Source organism: Onychomys torridus, chromosome 4 (genome assembly GCF_903995425.1).
Source record: "Onychomys torridus chromosome 4, mOncTor1.1, whole genome shotgun sequence".
NCBI classification, from domain to species: domain Eukaryota; kingdom Metazoa; phylum Chordata; class Mammalia; order Rodentia; family Cricetidae; genus Onychomys; species Onychomys torridus.
This window is the reverse complement of record NC_050446.1, coordinates 83,059,329-83,071,966: the sequence shown is the minus strand read 5'-3', so window position 1 is coordinate 83,071,966 and position 12,638 is coordinate 83,059,329.

Genomic DNA, 12,638 nt, shown 5'->3' with positions numbered 1-12,638 from the left:
CAGTCAGGCGGTACCGGTAAGTCCTCAGAAAAAAAACAAACAAACTGGGGATCCGCGACAAAAGCAGGTAATGCTCACCTGTAGACAAAAGGGAGCGGGATAATAGAGCCGCGACAAAAGCGGACGGATAATTCAATAGGGCCGCGACAAAAGCGGATTGGTAATTAGAATAGCAAAGTCAACAAGGGAAACCTATTCTGCGACTATAGCGGACGGGTAATTTGCATAACAAAACAAGCAGGTGAAACAAAACCAGCAAACAGGTGAAACCGGAGGGCTGGAGCTGTTCTGCAAAGGCTCCGAGAAACCTCCGAGAAACTTCTCAAATTGAGGAAAGAAAAGGATATACTAACATGGGCGCTTCCTCCTCGCACCCAATTTTTTTGGCTCATAATGAGCTGCTTCTCTCTAAGAAATTAAAAATAAAAAAACACACCCTAGCACGGTTTCTACAAGAGTGCGATGTAGTTGCTCCTTGGGTTTGCAATTTCTGGAAGCCTCACAGTGCCTTCCTGGGAGAAATTGGGAAGAGACCTAGATTTGGATACTGGAGCGGATCGCAAGAGCAGATCGCAGTATCATAGCTAGCAAAGATTGGCCTTGAGGTTGGCCTATACAGGCTTCCTCATAAACATTGCAGGGATTGGGTTATGCCAGTGTTCCAAATATTAGTGCAAATTTGTTAAATTGACAAGATTCAGAAGGTCACTCTGGCGTTATGCAACCCTATGTCCTTGAGCTTCCAGTGTCCCTCTGGGGGAGGGATCTTATGAAATCCATGGGCTTTCAGTTGAGTAATGAATACTCCAAAGAATCTAAAAATATTATGAAAAACATGGGGTGTCATCCTGATTTTGGCCTGGGAAAATTTTTACAAGGCAGAAAGGAGCCAATACAAACAGTACCTAGGAAACCCAAACAAGGGTTGGGTTTTTCCTAGGGGCCTCTGAGGAGGGCATTCCCATATCCTGGGTAACGGAGGAGCCAGTGTGGGTTCCTCAGTGGCCACTCTCCTCTGAGAAATTACATGATGCATATCAATTAGTGAAAGAACAATTGGAGGAAGGGCACATTAAACCCTCCCTTTCTCCCTGGAATACACCCATATTTGTCATCAAGAAAAAAATCAGGAAAATGGAGATTGTTACATGATCTTAGAGCTATAAATGAGCAAATGAGAATTATGGGAGCCATACAGCATGGTCTTCCATTGCTGTTAGCCTTGCCTGAAAATTGGCCTATTATTGTGGTAGATATTAAGGACTGCTTCTTTTCCATTCCACTGAATAGCAAAGACAGTGAGAGATTCGCTTTCACTTTACCGTCCACTAATCATGAGGAACCTGATTAAAGATATCAGTGGGTTGTATTGCCACAAGGCATGGCCAACAGTCCCACTATGTGTCAATTGTTTGTAGCAACTGCTTTAGAACCTTTGAGAGCACGTTTTCCTGGCTTGAAATGCCTCCATTATATGGATGATATACTGTTAGCAGCAAAAGAGGAGAGCATTCTTCAAGAAGCATATAGCTCACTTGTAGAACTGCTAAAGCAAAAGGGACTCTGTATCGCCCCTGAGAATGTGCAACAGAGCAAAGTTGTCAATTATCTTGGCTCTAAAATAACTAATCATCATATCATGCCACAAAAGGTAGAGTTAAGGAAGGATCATCTTTGCACATTGAATGATTTTCAGAAATTATTAGGAGATATAAATTGGATAAGAAGAAGTTTAGGAATGGCCAATTATGAATTAAAACCGTTATATGATATTCTAATTGGAGATGCAGCCTTGGATTCACCGAGGCAACTAACCAATGCAGCCCGAGAAGCCTTAACAAAATTAGAGGATAGGCTACAAAGAGCTTTTCTTCAAAGAGTACAAAATAATGATAATATTACCCTTTGCATTCTGCCTACCCAGTTACAACCTACGGGGATTTTATGGCAAAAAGGACCTGCAAAATCAATTGAGTGTTATCCTACTGCTGTAGCATTACTTGCACAACAGGGTATTCAGCAATGTTTACAATATTTTGGAATATCACCACAAACGCTAGTTGTTCCTTATGATTCTACTCAAGTCAAGGTATTATGTGCTGCCATAGATGATTGGGCAATACTGAGTTGTACCTATTCAGGACACATAGATTGCCATTATCCTAAACATCCACTATTAACTTTCTTCAAAGAACATCCTGTAGTTTTCCCTAAGGTAACTGCTTCCCAGCCCATTCCAGGAGCAAGTGTTATATTTACAGATGGGTCTAACACAGGCTGTGGTGCTTATATGGTGGATTCTAATGAACCTGTAAAGCATCAATTCTTGCCAGGTGCACCTCAACAGGTGGAGCTTTCAACAGTTCTTGAAGTTTTCAAGTCTTGTCCATTTGCATTTAATTTAGTGTCAGATTCTAGTTATGTTGTTAATGCTTTGAAAAGCCTTGAATGTGCAGGGCCCATCAAATCTTCTAGCCCGGTTAGCTCATTGTTTGGCCAGTTACAGAAACTGATCTGGCAACGTAAAAATCCCTTTTTTGTGCAACACATCCGCACACATACCAGTCTGCCAGGTCCATTGGCTAAAGGCAATGATATAGTGGACCAGTGTACTAGACAGGAATGGATGTTTGTGGCTTCTGCCATACAATGAGCACATGCTTTCCACAAAGAATTTCATGTTAATGCAAAGACATTACAACAAAAGTTTTCTATCTCACGTGAGGATGCAGGAAAGGTGGTACTAGATTGTCCCCAATGTGTCATTTTTCATCATCCTTCTAGATTAGGAGTTAACCCTTGTGGTTTGCTCCCCCTAAAAATATGGCAAATGGACATTACACACATCTCTGAATTTGGACGTGTCAAATATGTACATGTATCTGTTGATACCTGTTCTGGAATCATTCATGCCACCCCAATGGCAGGAGAGAAAGCCTCTCATGTTATTGCTCATTGCTTAGAAGCTTGGGCAGCATGGGGTAAGCCTCAACAGTTAAAGACAGACAATGGTCCTGCATATACCGGACAGAAGTTTGCTTCCTTCTGTCAACAGATGAATGTGCAACTTGTACATGGCCTACCATATAATCCACAAGGTCAAGGCATTGTGGAGCGTGCTCATCGCTCCTTGAAGGAGTTGCTTCAAAAACAAAAAGGGGGAATAGGCTATGGCCGTACCCCTAAGGACAGACTCTCTCTTGCATTATTTACTCTGAATTTTTTGAATTTGGATGCTTCCAATTGTTCTGCTACAGATTTATCTAAAAGGTTGTCTAGTTATCTTTTAGGCAATTGGACCGGAGAGTTTGATAACCTGATGGACCAGCTGAGAGTGGCTATTGTCACGGTGAATTCGACCTGAGTGGATACCGGACTGACCGGAATGGTGGAGGGATTATCTTCCTGGATTGCTACAGCCATGGATCACATGAAGGATTGGGGGGGAATAGGAGCCCTAGTAGGCTTACTGGTGCTCACCTCCCTAGTATGCTTGTGGTGCATTTGTCACATTAGGATCTCACAGCGTCGCCATGTGGCCATGATTGTCCAAGCCTTTATGGCCATTGATGCAGGACAGTCCCCCCAAGCCTGGTTGGCTACTTTAAAAGATATTTAGGCACAGGATGCGAGGCCTGCACACTGCACTTGAGGTTATGATACGCTGACCTCAAGAAGAGCAAGTCTGATTGCATGTGGGTTGGTACCCTAACTCCCACCTCTGTGAAAAGGGTATCGGACAGGTCTAGTGTTCTCTGGGTGGACGACGCCTGGACAAACATTAGTACATGTTCCATTTTAGCAGAGATCAGACCTCTACTCTTGCCTGTTGCTCTGTAAAACAAAAAGGGGGAACTGTAGAGAGCTGTGTGTAGCCGCACCTTAAAGATGGCGCTGGCTTCTACCCTCTGCCTTCCCGATGGCAAACACTCTTTATGGTAAACAGCTCCTTATTTGGCTATGGCTGGATTCGTGTGCTGCTGGCATATGCGTGAACCTGTGGACAGTGCCCACGTGTCTACCTGGGGTTGGTAGCCCAGCCCTACTTAGGTGCTGGGAGAGGCTTGCCCCGGGGGAGAGACAATGCAACTAAACAAGGTCCTGATTAAACTGTATTAAGAAGAATCCCGGTGTTGCGTCATCCTTGCTGGTCGAGGCGGGCGTGACAGTGTTGTATTCCCCGAAATATTGTGCATGCTAATAAACTTATCTGGGATCTTAGAACAGGACGGCCACAATATTAAACATAGGCAGTGGTTGCACACGCCTTTAATCCTAGCATTCCGGAGGCAGAGAGTTACCTGGATCTCTGTGTGTTCAAGGATACAGCCAAGCATGGTGACTCATGCCTTTACTCCCAGGAAGTGATGGCACAAAGCAGAAAAAAATATAAGACATGGAGACCAGAAACTAGTAGCATTTGGCTGGTTAAGCTTTTAGGCTTTGAACAGCACAGTTCAGCTGAGATTCATTTGGATGAGGACTCAGAGCTTGCAGTCTGAGGAAATAAGACCAGCTGAGGAACTGGCAAGGTGAGGAAGCTGTAGCTTGTTCTGTGTCTCTGATCTTCCAGCATTCACCCCAATACTTGGCTTCGAGTTTATTTTATTAATAAGAACTTCTAACAATTCTACTACAACTATGTGAGCTGTTAGTTATTTTGATAGCTGTATTCATTTCATAATGTTTTTGCATATCAAAACACTGCATTGTATGCTTAACTACCTCCAATAAAATAATAATGATATTAGCAATTTAGAGAAATTTGAATATTTTTCTTTGGGTGTCTTCAAAGTTTTTCTAATAAGATATTAAGTTTTTTAATAAAGAGTAGTAATGTATTTTTTAAAAAAACTCAAATCTTCTGTAATTTTTAGGAAATTTTGTGCATTCTTATAATATGGTAGGATTTCATTCTTGAACAACATGTGAGGTGAGCGGTATCTTAGATTTGTAAATATAACACTAAAAGCAAATCAAACAAAACTCCAAAATAGTCACATTTTACATTTCTAAAAGAATATATTTATTGCCCTGAATTTTATTATATTTTTGTCACATTGTTTCCTGTTACATTATATAGTAACAGTACAGTAATTTAATTTATTATGTGAAATTTTATTTGATTAATTATGCATTCCCCCTAGAGCTTTGTGTTCAACAGCTTGGTCATCTGCTATTTTGTACTTTTTAATTTTGTTTTTCACAATTAACTGGCTTGTTTCTCAGCCAAAACAAACTGCTTACTTATTGAAGTATTTGTGAGAAGAACATTGCCTTTCTCAAATCTATTACCTCGTTTTTCTGGATGAGTGTGTGTGTGGGGGGAGGTGTGCGTTGTTTTTGTATATTTGGTGTATGTATTTGGTAGTGTGGATGTTTACATGTTGGTCAGATACACTTGTGTGCACATGTATGGAGGCCAGATATAGACAGTGTTTCATCTTTATCACTTTTTATGTTCAGTTTTTGAGACAGGGTCTCTAGCTGAGCCTAAATCATTCCAATCCAGACAGAATGGCCAAGAAATGAGCTCCAGAATCTACATATCTCTATCCAATCAGCACTGGAGTTATAGGTACATACTGACACACTGGGCTTTTTATATGGGTACTGGAGACCAGAACTCAGGTGTTCATATAGCATAGTGTGCACTTTATGATCTCTGCAGTTCCTGATTGCTTCTTGTTTGTAGTCTTCTTTCCTGAAGAATAAATTATTAATTTAGTGACTTGGAAAGATCCTCCTATAAGAAGGGGAAGGAGAAGCCCACATCCACATTACTCTTAGCACAAGTGACATGGTAATGCAGAAAATGAAAATTCTGAGCTTTTTCTAATCTTACATACTCTGATACTAATCAAAAGTTGTGGTTACCTTGGAAACTACCTAAGCTACTGAGTATCTAGGTATGAACAACACAGTTATTCTCTGGCATGTCACCATGTAGTCAAGGAAAATTAAATCATGTTAAGTGAATCTCACATTCTCCATGCCTTTACAGATAGGCAGATGGTTGTAGAATAATGTAATTTCTTCTTTCATATAATTTTCACTGGTCATTATTTTATTTTTTTATGTATGGCACACAACCTCAACACAACCTAATTGTCTTAGTCATTGTCCTATTGCTTGAAAAGATATCATGACCAAGGCAAATCGTATAAAAGGAAGCATAATTAAATGCTTGCTTACAGTTTCAGAGGTAAATCTATTATCTCCATGGTGTCATTTAGGTGGTCATGGTGCTGGAGAAGGTAGCTAAGAGTTCTACATTCTGGTCAGCATGCAGAGAGAGAGAGATAGACTCTGAACTTGGCATGGAGTTTTGAAACCTCAAGCCAACCCCTAGTGACACACTTCCTCCAACAAGGTCACACATTTTAAATCTTCTAATACTTTCATATAGTACTACTTAAGCATTCAATCATATGAACCTACTGGGCCTTTCTTATTTAAACCACCACATTAATTAAGATACTGTGAAAATTATTTCAAACTCTTTTCCAAAACCGAAACTGGCTTTACTATATTTTAAAATCCCCATGAAAACTTTCTTCATTGTATTTGTTTTACTAGTTCCTTGATTTCTAGGAATGCTGACCAGCTTTTACCCAACTCACACTGATTCAGATACCGCAGATATGCTGACACAATGTGCCTTGTAACATGTCTCCTGCTGAAAGGTACACATATTGCAGTTTAAGATGAACTGATGGAGATCTTAATGCTATGTGCCATGAGAGGCTCATGGCAGGTACTGATAAATTCTTTAACTCTGTTCTCCCTCCACTTAACAAAAGTATTTTTCTTTTCTTTCAAAATAAATGGCCCTGATCTTCAAGATGGCCTAAACAAACCATATTGAACCAATGTTCTTTTTATGGATTTGTATATTTTTCAAAAGATCAATTTTTTGTTTTTCTCTACAGTTAAACACTTAACCAAATGCCAAGGCTAAAATAGTTAGACGAATTGGTATGAATGTTAAAATTTTGAAGGCATATTTACACCTATCATTTCTAAACAAGAGTGTCTACCAAAAAGTACTTATATTAAAATCTCAATGAACTATTTGGGAAAGTATCAGAAACATGAAGAGATTATTAAGTAGATTCCACAATTTTAGAAAAAAATCTAGAGTCTAGTATGCTTGAAGGTGTTGAATTCCATTTCAATCCATCTTTTACTCTCTGTAGCAAGTTATTTGATTTATCTATGTATTTTGTTGAGAGGGCATCAGTATCTTTTAATGTGGGTATGGGCATATGTGTATGTTGGTATGCTTGCATGTATGTGTATTTATGTATAAAATCCAAAGATCAATTGTTCTTCAATTTGCTTTTTGAGAAATGGCATATGACTGATCTTAGAGTTTGGAGTTTGGCTAGATTTCCTGGTCAAAGAACTTCAGAGATCTTTCTGACCCTGTCTCACCAAGTATTTAGGTTACAGTCAAGACTGCCTTGTTTGGATTTTTCTATGTGGGTGATAGTAATCCAACCCCAAATCTTTATGAGTACACAATATGCTCTGTGGCAACGAAATCATCTCCTCAACCTTGTAAGTTATATGTTACCATTATAGAATTACAGTAATAGGCCTAGAGAAATGTCTTATTGAGGAATAGTTTTTACTCTGTGAATATATAAGGACCTGAGTTTAGATGTCTAGTAAACACATAAAATCCCAGAATGGCTGAGAATGCCTATAACCTCTCTGCATTGGGTAGGAAAGACAAGAGGAGCCTGGGATCTTGCTGGTGTAAATCCATTACTTACATGTAGCACATACACATACACCAAATAGATAGATCATACACCTGCCCAACTAAGAAAACATCAGCAATAATACATCTGATCCAATGCAGGAGCAGTGAGAATATCTTACCCTTTTCAAAATTGAAAAATTATTTTTAACTTTATGTTTAATTTCTATTTTCAAAAAATTGTCAAATCTATTTTTCAAACACTATTCCCTCCTTTCCAGTTAATTCCCATCCTCTTCTACACTGCTCTTTCCTTCAAAATTCACGTGCTCTTGTTTTTAAGTACTGAATAAACTTAGCTTTGCCCATATGTGTGTGGCTGTAGGACAAGCTAATGGGTACTGGATGTCCTCTCATGAAATACAGCCCTGAAAAAAATTTCCATCTCCAGGCATTCATCAGTTGTCAATAGCTCCTCACCAGGTCTGCAGCTTTGAGACTTTGCCCTGTCCATGCTTGAGAACATGTTTGTTAATAGCTCCTCACCAGGTCTGCGGCTTTGAGACTTTGCCCTGTCCATGCTTGAGAACATGTACAGATATAGTGGATGATGTCATAGCCATAGCAAGTACATGTGTGCCGCAGCATGTGCATGTCCAGAAAACATTGTTTTTCTGTAACTATCCACTACCTCTGAATCTTCTAATTTTACTAATACCACAATGATGCTTCAATCTTGAATGGAAGGGGTGTGATGTGAATATACGTTTAGAACAGAGCGTCATCAGTCTATTGTCCTCTGTGCATGTTGACCAGTTATGAGTCTCTGTATTAGAAACTATCTACTACAAAAGACGCTTCTTTGATGAGGGGAAAGGGGTATACTAATCGATGGGTACACTTAGGAGGCAATATTATACTAGTACTAATACTAAATACTACTACTACTACTACTACTACTACTACTACTACTACTACTACTAGCAATAATAATAATAGCATAATAATAGTAGTGGTTTCTTTCCTACGGCTTGTGACCAATGCAGCTACAGGCTTTTAGCCCAGTACAAGAAATGAGTTTGCTCTAATGGATTGGGCCTCAAATCCAATCAGAATGTTGTTAATTGATTACTCCTATAATACTCATGCCACTATATCCCCAGTGAACATATCTTTCCAGTCTCATTATTATTGTATCAGAAATGGTTTTGGCTCATCCAAAACTAGGTACAGCTTCTGAGCACACAACAAAGCCTCCTTACATTAGCAGGTTCTTGCTGTAGCTCCTCAGTCATCTGTGGGAAGTGAACAAGGCTCAGGGCTTTCTCAGGTGGGTAGTGCTGGAATCAACATGGTGGCTTGTGCTACTGCTGGGAGGCATGTTGGATGCTATGTGATTCCCAGGTGGATAGGAGTCATAATTAAGGTTTAGATACACACACATGCATCTCTGCTTATTCAAATTATAAGGATGTGTGAAATCTTTCTCTACTTGAAATCTGCATATTTTACCATTTGCCATGTTTCATTATAAGAATTAGGAAAATGCTCAAATTACTGAAAAAGAATGCAGTGAGTTTATTATTTATAAGAACATACTGATTTAAATATATCATTGAATAATTTCTAAATAAAGAACTCAGAGACCTCCTTTAATGAAAACTGAAGACGCTATATAATTAGCAGTTATGCACATTAACAGTTCATTTTACTAAATAAATTAAATGTGCTGCATGACTATATTATCTTGTTTTGGTGATATACTAGCAAATTTTCTAAGGATAGCCAGTGATGGTGTTGTATTATGTTCTCTGTTATCTACTTTTTTTGTTATGATTGGGTATCATCTACACTGAAAGATATTGGTAGACACTAAAGTCTCTGTGAAGAAAAAAAAATAAACAAGGGTCAGAGTAGAAGTAACCTCAGTTTGAAGCTTATACTTTACACACACAAACTCTCCTACATTCCAAATTGAAACAAAGTTGCAAAAGAAATGGTGGTCATTTTATTCACTGTGGAATAATGTATTATAAAACATAGACTCTTAAACAATTTTTTGGGTTCCAAGAACTCTAATTTGAACCTTATAGGGCCTCTGATTCCAGTCCCACATTTTGTGAACTTGACCTGGTCATTTACTCTTTTAGCCAATTTCCAGAAGAGGATACACTGCTCTGTTCCTGTCTGTATCTTAGTGACCAGAAGAGCAACTCTTCAATCTTTGGCGAATAAACAGACTTGCACAAATGACAATGTCCACATTTTCCTGGTACATAAAAGAAGGATTACTATGGGGCAGCTGCCTTGACAGCAGCCCCAAGAAGACACAGATCTCCTCACAAAGTGGCTTCCCACAGTCATATAAGACTTGGGGCAGCTAAAGGTCTGGGAGCAGTGTCTTAAGACTCCTTTGTATCTCCTTCCTCTAGCTGAAACACTGTACAATTAAAGTTATTTCATTTCTTTTATGTATGCCATGATAGACATTTTTTGGGGAACCCTTCTACAGTCAAGAGTAAGAAACACAAAATGTTTGTAAGGGACAGGAAATAATTTCAATGAAATGGACTTGATACACATGTCTGCTAGCTACTGACTTTGTGGCTTAAAAAACAAATACAAAGTGATATGAAAACATTGTATTAAACTTGTTTCTTATATAAACTTAAATTGTGAAATCATCAACCAGGAAAGTATGGCAAAAAATCCAGGATCATTAAATTTCTAATTTTTATTGTGTAAGTATAGCTTCTATAAATTTTTTAAAATTTTATTATTATTATGTGTTTTAATTTTATACATCAGCCATGGGTTCCCCTGTCCTCCCCTCTCCCGCCCCACCCCTACCTTCCTCTAGCCCCTCCCTTCCATTCCCATGTCCTCCAGGACTAAGATACCCCTGGGGATTCATTTAAACTTGGTGGATTCAGTACAGGCAGGTCCTGTCCCCTCCTTCCAGGCTGAGCATGTGTCCCTGTGTAAGCCCAAGGTTCCAAACAGCTCATGCACTAAGGACAGGTCCTGGTCCCACAGACAGGGTGCCTCCCAAACAGATCAAGCTATTCAATTGTCTCACTTCTCCAGAGGGCCTGATCTAGCTGGGGGCTCCACAGCCGTTGGTTCATAATTCATGTGCTTCCATTTGATTGGCTATTTGTCCCTGTGCTTTTTGCAATCTTGGATTCTATAACTTTTTAGAGTCATAAGGCATGGTGCTTCGATCCAGCAATTCTTCATTCTGTTGGGTGTTGGGCTTTCATCCTTCTACCACACTGCTGTCCTATTCTACAGCTGCCAATTAGGATTCATGTGTCTTCCTTCTATTCCAGGTATATGGATAGATATTAATTCACAAGAATTTATTTTATAACATTTAGTTTGTGGCTTGTATTCAAGTTAGCATTAATCTCCTTCTGAAAATTTATACTTTACTGCTTGTAAAGCACCAAGGAGCACAGTAGTCAAGATCACAAAACCAGAAGTCAGTATAGTAGTATATATATATTAGTAGTATCCTGTTGTTAAGATCAAACCATTATTGTGATAAATCTTTAGCTGAGATAATAATGAGTGTTTTTGTTGAACATTAAGAATTATTCTAAGTAATTTTTCTATGTCATAACGTTTGACCTCTCTAAATTTGGTATCTAAACTGTAATTGTTAACTATGTTTTCCCTATACTATCACAGAAATAATAGATTTCTAAGACAAATTCCAAGGAGATGTACAATCTTTCTCACTTTCCAAACCCACAGATATTTATATAACTTCATTCTGCATTTCTAAAGCTTTGTTGTGGTTAGGTAGGATATGTTTCCTGTCTCAAGATGCCAAAGAATCTCATAATATGTCACTTCTTGTTAAAGTGTTATATTTGTGAAAACAAAAATTACGAATTTTTTTGTGTGCTATACTAATAAATTTGTATTCTTTTATAGCCCATAACTGTAATCCAACATATTTACTTTTTCTCCAGCTTCATCTATATGATAATTTAAGCTCATTATCTATAGGTTGGTGATTTTGAGAAAGTCTTTTAGTTTTTTGTTGTAAAGTTCAAAGAATATTAATCTTATTGGTTATTGTGAGGATAAAATCAACTTCATGAGCTTGACATAATTAATACCCAGTGTATAACAGGTGCTTAAATGTTAATAGCTACCATGTTTATAAAGAAAGAGACTGATGGTTAATGGTTTTTCAGAATAGTAGTCAACTGTCCTGTAAGCTTTAATGAATTCACTAATTAAAATCATTGATCTTGTTTAGATCTTCATGGATTGATTTCCCTGTACAATTGACCAAGCTCTGTTTCTATTGCCAGTGTGACAAATACTTTGCTAAATCCAGATGGACGTAAGCTACCTTTTTTGAATACTTGATCAAGAGAGAATGATGTCAGTCTGCCCTGACTCACTCTGACTCATTCTTATTTTTTGTTTCTTACTTTACTTTTAAAACTATCGTTTAATATCTATCCATTTTTGTCAGCTTCAGTATCTAATAAAGTATATTAATATGATAGAAATGATTACATTAGGGAAATTAGCATTTTCATCTAGTCAAATATTGTCATTTCTATGTGTCAGAAACCTTCAGACTCATGTACATATTTTAAATGTAATTGCTCCAAGCTTCAGTTATTTGGCTGTGTCCTGTTATACCAGAACTATCATTCCTAACTGTGTTTTCTTAGCCATTATCAATTATATTACTACCCCATTCTTCTTTCCCCTCAGTACATACTCTTGGCTTCTTTTCAAACTGTATTCCATTTTCTCTTTCCACATAATCAAATAATTATCTACAACAAATGGTTAGGAGCACACAGTACATGTCTTCCTGTGTCTGATGTATTTTACTTTACCTGACTTTCAAATTCATCCATGTTACTGCAAATTCAGTTTTTATAATATTGCACATAAA